The sequence below is a fragment of the Perognathus longimembris genome, chromosome 17 (genome assembly GCF_023159225.1).
Source record: "Perognathus longimembris pacificus isolate PPM17 chromosome 17, ASM2315922v1, whole genome shotgun sequence".
In the NCBI taxonomy this organism is placed as follows: domain Eukaryota; kingdom Metazoa; phylum Chordata; class Mammalia; order Rodentia; family Heteromyidae; genus Perognathus; species Perognathus longimembris.
The window spans coordinates 53278415-53286720 of NC_063177.1; the positions used below are offsets into that span (position 1 = coordinate 53278415).

Genomic DNA, 8306 nt, shown 5'->3' on the forward strand with positions numbered 1-8306 from the left:
GCAGGCCGGCTGGAGGACCTCAACTTCTGTTCCCATCACATGACCCCAGTGCCAGCCCGAAGCCACTCATGCCGTTCCCAAACCGGTTAGTGCCGGTTCAACTTGTTCTAGGCGTGCACAATTCAGTTGTTATGTAAAGTGATTAAAGCAGGGGAAAACAAAACAGAACTGTTGCTCCTACCCCAAGACAAACACCCTAGGTTAAATATTGCAGAGATGATAAAACTAAAAATATTTATTGTTGAGCCTTGGTGTGAACAGAAGAGCTCTGAAGAGGTGGGAGGGTCAGCTCATGAAAACCTACGTGACTTGTCTCTCATATTGTTGTGGGACAGACAGACAGACAGACAGATGTGCTAAAAAGTGAAAGCCCCCAGGGCTGGGAGTGGAGCGTGACTCAGATGTGGAGCTGACTGTGTGCGTGTGCGCGTGTGTGTGCGTGTGCGCGCACACACAACACAGCCTTCATTTCCTATCGAGACTGGTGAGCTTTTTAACTTTATACTAAAATCAAGTATATGTAGCATCTGCTTTGGATGTGAACTCAGGACCTAGTACTTTTTATTTTTTTCTTTTGCTCCAGTCCTGCGTCTTGAATTCATGACCTGGGCTTTGTCCTTGAGCCTCTGGGTGCTCCAGGCTGGCGCTCTTCCGCTTGAGCCACCGCCCCGCTTGCGGCTTCTTCCGAGCAGTTCACTGGAGAGCAGGGTCGCATGGCCGTTGCTGCCCAGGCTGGCTTGGAATCACGAGTCTCAGATCTCGGCGAGAGCCACCAGTGCCAGGCGGGCCTTCTACTCTTGCTCAGCTTTCCTCGGGCTGGTGTTCTAACCGTTGAGCCACACTTCCACTTCCAGGTTCTTGCTTAAGCCCCTCGGGTCTGTCTGCTTGGGTTCGTTTGGGTTGATTGTCAGTTCTCAGCCTCCCGAGCAGCTCGGGTGACAGGTGTGAGCCACTCGTGCCTAACTCTTGCTTTCATTTCTTCCCATCATCCTAGTGATCGATTCAGACAGATTCTCCAAGAAAACACACTCCCAGCCCTGGCGGGGGGGGGGGGGGGGAGCCTGGGTCCCCAGGCTGGGCCATGGAGATCTTCACAGCCCTGCACCCTTGGACTCCGAGTGCATGAGCGAAGCCCGGCCCTGCATGGAGGACTGGGAGCCACTTAGGAACTTGGGGTGCTTCGCCCACATACATGCTTCCTGCTTTTTATTTTATTTTATTTTATTTATTTATTTTTTTGGCCAGTCCTGGGCCTTGGACTCAGGGCCTGAGCACTGTCCCTGGCTTCTTCTGCTCAAGGCTAGCACTCTGCCACTTGAGCCACAGCACCCACTTCTGGCCTTTTCTGTGTATGTGGTGCTGGGGAATCGAACCCAGGGCTTCATGCATGCGAGGCAAGCACTCTTGCCACCAGGCCATATCCCCAGTGCTTCCTGCTTTGTAATCACTTGCTGCAGGCGTTCTGTCACAGGGACGGAGAGCTGACCGCCACACGGGTGCCATGACCCCCGGGTCCTTTCGTAGGGCTCGGCGAGGCGGCACCAGGCCCGGGGGGCGGCTCACGCTCGGTGTGGCTCGCCCCGCGCAGACAGGCCGCGGCCCCTTTAAGACCCTCTCGGAGGACTCGGGTCGGCCCGAGGCGGCGGCGCTCTAGCCGCCGTCTCGATGGTAAGCCCTCACTTCCGGCCGGAAGTGCGTGGGCGGAGCCGCTTCCGCCCGAGGACGAGCGCGGCGCGGCGCGGCGTGCGGAGGACCAGGCCGCCTCGGGTCGCGGGGTGACGCGGAGGGTCGTGCCGCCGGGGGCCGGGGGCGCCGAGAGCCCGGGTGCAGCCCGCGGGCCGGGCCCTGCGGGGCCTGGTCGGGAGCGGAGCCGGGAGCGCGGCCTCCCGCCGGCACCGGCGCGGGGGCTCGGGGTGGGGTCGGGGTGGGAGGCGCGCGGGGCGAGCCCCGCCGGCTAAAGCTCCTGGTGTGACCCCCCCCCCCCACGCAGGGCTCCCCACTGTGACGGCTGCCGGGCCTCGAGGGCGGATGGGAGCCGGCGCGCGCCCGGCGAGGCCGTTCCGGGCCTCGGCCTGGAGACCCAGGTACGTCGGGGGCCTGGGGACCGCGCGTCGCGAGGCCGGTGGTCTGGAGAACGGCTTCCGGTGTGGTTGAACCCGGTACCCGGCAGGCCCGACCTTGACCTAGAGTAAACCCCCCGGGCGCTTTCCCTGGGCGGTGGATTTGCAGTAACAGGTGTGAGCACTCTAGCAGCAGTTTGGTGATCATGTATGGTACTGCAAACAGGACCGGCCGGGAGGAGAGGCTGCTTCTGCGGCAGGCCATGGTCGTTTTCACCCCAGAGGCTGAGATCTGAGGATCGCGGTCCCAAGCCAGCCCTGGCATGAAGTCCATGACACTCTTCCAGTTAACCACCGAAGAGCTAGAAGTGAGGCTGTTGTGGCTCAAGTGGTAGAACGCTAGCCTAGTGCAAAAAAGCTGAGGAACAGCGCCCAGGCCGAGTCTAAGCCCCAGTACTGCCCCCGCGCATTCTAAACCGCATTGATACCATTGGTTTCTTTCAGTAAATATTTACTGATAGTCTAGGTAGGCACCATACCAAGTGTTAGGGTCACACATGGACAGAACGATCGTGGCTGGGGTTCTCACAGAGTAGCACTGTTAAACAGAAAACAGTCACACTGAAGGGGGTGTAATTTCAGCCGAAGTGAATGCTTTGACAAAAAGCACAGTCCAGTAAGATAAATATGTATCTCCAGGAGCCTGAGGGAGACTGGACAGCTGTACATGTGCAAATGCCCAGTGGCCTAGCAAGGAGGGCTGCTGGAGGAAGACCATGGTCCCCCGGATAGCAAGCTGAGGGCAAGGGAGGGTGATTTGGGAGGATTTTGGTCTAAGAGTAATGGGACATTATTTGGAGATTTAAACATACTGGCTTTGTCCAACAGATTTTTGCAGCGGTGGGAATGGTTTATGTAGCTGTTCAGAGCAGCCAGAAGCCAGCTGTGTTCATTGAGCATTTATAGCGCCAGGGAATTGGGTTTTCTGTATTTAACAAAATAGAGAGTGGTCACATGTGGTCAGCTCTAGCATTCATCAAGAGCAGTGGCCCCTTTCTGGGACTCAGCATCGCCCTGCCCTATCTCTTGTTTGCCTGCATTCCAGGCTATGTCCACTTTCAAGGGAATCTATACTGAAAATTCTCCTAAGTGTCTCCAGTATCGGCATTGTTTGTGGAATTCTTTTTTTTTTTTGCCAGTCCTGGGGCTTGGACTCAGGGCCTGAGCACTGTCCCTGGCTTCTTTTTGCTCAAGGCTAGCACTCTGCCACTTGAGCCACAGCGCCACTTCTGGCCGTTTTCTGTATATGTGGTGCTGGGGAATTGAACCCAGGGCCTCATGTATACGAGGCAGGCACTCTTGCCACTAGGCCATATCCCCAGCCCTGTTTGTGGAATTCTTGCTGCTTATTATTGGCTACTGCTGAGCCTGCTCCTCTCTGAAGCTGCATTCTTCCTTCTGTTTGCCAGTTTGATTTTTTTTTTTTAGTACTGGGGATCTAACCCAGGACCTGTTGCACTTGCTAGGCAAGCACTTTGCCACTGAGCTACATTCCCAGCCCTCTGTTTGCCAGTTTGTTTTTTTGTTTGTTTGTTTGTCTTTGGCCAGTCCTGGGCCTTGGACTCAGGGCCTGAGCACTGTCCCTGGCTTCTTTTTGCTCAAGGCTAGCACTCTACCTCTTGAGCCACAGCGCCACTTCTGGCTTTTTGCTATATATGTGGTGCTGAGGAATCGAACCCAGGGCTTCATGTATACAGGGCAAGCACTTTTACCACTAGGCCATATCCCCAGCCCTCTGTTTGCCAGTTTGTTGTCAGCACATAAACTGAGAAGTCATCAGTGACACATTGAGGTGCCTGGGTGGCTGTAAATCATGGCACAGGCCAGGGTGTGGGGGGGTGGCTCAGTGGACACTTGTTTAGCCTGTGCATAGCTCCACCTTCTTCCCCCAGCACCAAAAGAAAAGTGGTCCTGGGTGGGCGTTAGGGCCTTAGAAGCTATCGCAGTTGTCACCAGTAAGTGCTGTGGGCTAACAGGGAAGGAGTTGTAAAGGCTGTTTGCTGAGGAGCCATGGCTGGAGAGTGCTGGAGGCTGGGAGAGCCCTTCATGGGGCCGGGTTATGAGAGCTGTCCATGGCTGAGGTCACATTTGTTGTGACTGTTGGCAGCAAGTTTCTGAGCCTAGATCTGGAAGTTGCTGTGATTGCTTCGGGCAAGTGACTTCCTGAGCTTGGACAGGGCTGTAGACTTGGGAAGACGAGGGGGGGGGTAGACGCAGGGTCCCTCGGGGCAGGATCCCAGGGTACTTTCCCTGTGGCATCCAGGTAGAAGGTGGACTTCGGTGTGCAGAGTTTTCTGTGCTCCAGTTCCCCACGTTGGCACTTGGTAGTGTGGAATGAAAACTGATGGGATGTACGTTTTTTGCAGGTCCGTTTGCCAGAAGGTCGGTGTGTGCTGGAAGTCCTACTCCCCTGGTGTCTGGAAATGTCAGTGCTTTGGCCTGGACCTTCCAGGTCTGTTTGGTTTAATTCTTACTTACCCATGGGCTTTTTAAAATGCTAACCTGCTGGAGACTTCTGTGCAGATACAAATAAACAGAATCTAACCATAAGGAGTCTGTTCCCACTCTTGTTTTTGTGCCAGTGTCGGGGCCTGGGTGCTGTCCCTGAGCTTCCTTACTCAAGGCTAGTACTCTTAACACTTTAGCCACAGCTCCGCTTCTGGAGTTTTTAGTAGCTTATTGGAGATAGAGTTTCATGAACTTTCTTGCCTGGTTTTTTTTTTTTTTTTTTTTCTTGGCCAGTCCTGGGCCTTGAACTCAGGGCCTGAGCACTGTCCCTGGCTTCCTTTTGCTCAAGGCTAGCACTCTGCCACTTGAGCCACAGCGCCACTTCTGGCCGTTTTCTGTATATGTGGTGCTGGGGAATTGAACCCAGGGCCTCATGTATACGAGGCAAGCTCTCTTGCCACTAGGCCATATCCCCAGCCCGAACTTTCTTGCCTGGGTTGGCTTCAAACCACAATCCTCAGATCCCAGCCTCCTGAGTAGCTAGGATTTCAGGGGTGAGCCTCTGATACCTGGCTTTCTGCACGCTCTTCATAGTTTCTGTGCCTAGAGACCACGAGTGGGCGTGTGACTGCCATCTGCTTTGGAGGGTGACATGCAAAGCCACCTGCACGGCTGGGTAGGAACGGCGGGTGCGTGAGGGGGGTACTACAGGAATGAGAGCTATTGAGAGATGACTGTGTGGGCAAAGGCTGGGGTCGCCAGGAACCCATTTACCCATTTACCTGGTTTTTGGCTGAGATTCTCCGGAGGAGTCCTGGGGTTGCAGCAGGTGCTGATGTCACCAGGAAGGGGCCCACTTGACACTCGGGGCTCCAGGTTTTACCTCTCAGCATCACATGTGGATCATTCCAGGAGCACCAACCCTTGCCTCACTTGCCCGTCTCCACAAGGCGGGAAAGGACCTGTGTAAGGCCGGGAAATCATTGCTTCTCATATAGCCATCTGCCTGTGTGTGGCCCATAGTGATGTTTGAATATCCAAATTGCCCTTCACAGCATAGGTTCCCCACCCCTATTAGGATGTTTGCAAATTGCCTACATTCATGTAAAGATGTGACAGACAATGAAAATAAGAATAGATTGCAATTTCTGGAATGGGCAGCTTTGGTGGCCGGGTCCCGATTCGTTCTAGCAGCTGGTGTTTCCCCTGCCTGCCGAATGTGGCATTCTCACCCGGCTCCAGGCCCGAGGTCTCTAAGCTGGTTCCATTGGCTTGGTATTTTAATCAGGCCATTGGGTCCCAGGACCCTCAGCAGAAGCAGCTGGTTTGCAGCATGCACTGTACGTACTGAAGGCAGTAGAGGCTGGAGGAGCCTCTGGCTGGCTGCAATGTGGAGAGATGACCGGGGCCAGCCCTCTTTGCACTTGCTGAAGGGCTGCCCCAATGGCTTCTTAACATTGACCATCTCTGCCGTGCTTGACTATCACATCCACATAGTAGTGGGGACCCTCAGGTGTGAAAGGATGGAAATTGAGGCCCCCCTCTTGGGGAGCCCCAAGAAACTTGCGAATGGTCCTCAGCCATCAGCTCCTCCTTCCCTCTGCTTCTTCATGGGCTCTGCCCCCACCAGCCTTGATGGGGTAACTTGTTTACCCCAGAGAACACATGCTTGTTTTGAGGTAGCTGTAGTACAGCTGGGTACCGGTGGCTCACACATGGAATCCTTGCTGTGCAGGAGGCTGAGAACTAGACGATCACAGTTTGCAGCCAGCCAGGCAGAAAAGTTTGCCAGAGTACCAGCTGTCATACATGAGGCCCCAAGATCATATCCCCCCCCCCCAAAAAAAAAAGATAGCTGGTAGTAGCTTGGCATGATAGTGGTGATGGTGTATACCTGTAATCCCAGCTACTCAGGAGGCCATGGACCAGGAGGGTGTTGGTCTGCGGTGTCAGCCCAGGCTGAAGACCTTATCTGAAAGTAAACAAAGGGGCTGGAGGACCTTAGTTCAAGCCTCTAGTGCCAAAACCAAACCAAAACAGTACATCCTGTGTCCTGGGTGGGCCTGGCCTCTGACATTGTGTTCCTCCAGATGACGTAAGAGGACTGAAGTGGGTGGAGCCGTCTTTCTAAGAGTCTGTGCTCTTATCCCTGGTCTGGAAAGTCCATGCTCCTTGTAAAACATTCAGGGTCACTGGGGGACACCGATCTGTATGGATGGGAAGACAGGTGAAAGTTGCACCAAAGAGTAAACTACCGCGGGAAGACCCCAAACTTCTCTCTCTGCCCACTAGAGGGTGTAGTCCTCCACACTGGGCTCTGTAACTTCCTTCAAAAGTGGATGCGGGATTCTAGGCTGCAAGGCCAGGTTTTGCTCAGGAATCTGCTGTTCTCCATGTGCGAAGCTCCTGGGGGTGCTTGTATTGTCCCCAAGCTGCTGAATCCTCCCTCGCATGGTCCCTGGGAGCACAGCAGGGGCCCAGCCGCTCTTCATGCCAGCGGATGAAGGTCCACTTGTCAGGAAAGTTCTTGGGTGTCAATGGGGAGTCCAGTGTCATGGGCACCGGCCAGCACATGAATTCTGAAGACCCAGACAGCGTGTGTGGACTTCCTGGAAGCTGTGGCAAGAACACTGCTTGTACTTGACCAGCAGCATGTGTGGAGCCCGCGAGGCTTCGATGGCAGACTGCTGGTGAGTGGGGAGAAAGTCACGATTCTGGATGTCATTTGAGGTACTATGTATCCTGGGAGTCTGAGTAGCCTTTCTCAACCGATTGAACACAGGGGCACTGAGATGGCGGCTTTAGGCTGGACCAGGGCAACACACCTGCCCTCGGGGTGCTCCCACAGGTGGAGGAAAGCTACTTCCAGGCTACGGAAGCCGGGCCAGTGCTGTGGCAACTGGGGTAGAGGTGGCCAGGAAATGCCTAAAGAGGCTGCAACCTTTAGCAAGATGCCAAGGTCATGCACGTACATGCAGACACACACACACACACACACACACACACACACACACACGCAGAGGAGGCACCAGACCTTGGAGCAGCCTCTTCCTGCCTCTGCTTTCCAAGTAGCTGTGATTGTAGACATTCACCACCATACTGGGCTAACAAGAAGGGTTTTGGAGGGAGCCCGGCCACACCTTGCAGGTCCTCATTAATGGGTTGAAAAGTGTATGCATGTGTGAAGGGCTGAGCTTTTCCTCCACACACCTTTGAGAGCCTCCGGTGAAAGCCCTTCTCGTTTCCGTGCTAACCGTCCCCACTGAGACTGGGCACATGCGCATGCGTGTGTGCGCCTGCATTGGGGGGAGGCACTGTCTTAGCTGCCGTAGGGCCTCACTTGCGGCAAGGTGAGTGACATGGGACCAGGCAGTGTGGACGGGGCAGCTGCAGCTCCTGGGACAACTGAGGAGCGACTGCCGGAGCCCGCTGCCACCGTCACCAAGCTCCTGCCCATTCCAGCTCTGCACCAGCTCTTCCACAGAGGGGAAAACCCTGCACCCACTTGGCTTTTCAACAAAGAGGACATTTGTTTGTGTCATTTGAGTCACTGTTTAAATTGCTAACAGGGACACTGCAATAAAAAATGCATTCTTGTATAATCTTTACAAGTAGAAGCCTGTTTGGGCTTTGCATGGTTCACATGAAACAATTACTTGCTCTGGGTTGGTCTTTTTTTTTGCTTCCGGATTGGTTGTGAGCTATAGCAGAAAACTAGTTGTGTTCCTGCAAATACGA

General features: G+C 54.6%; 1 non-coding gene across 1 annotated transcript; it reads left to right on the forward strand.

Moving 5' to 3' along the window:
- The first annotated feature begins 2122 nt into the window (after positions 1 to 2122).
- On the forward strand, positions 2123 to 2288 carry LOC125366596. Its single transcript, XR_007213892.1, has one exon. It is a non-coding gene; the product is annotated as a small Cajal body-specific RNA 16 (non-coding RNA).
- Positions 2289 to 8306: the final 6018 nt, after the last annotated feature.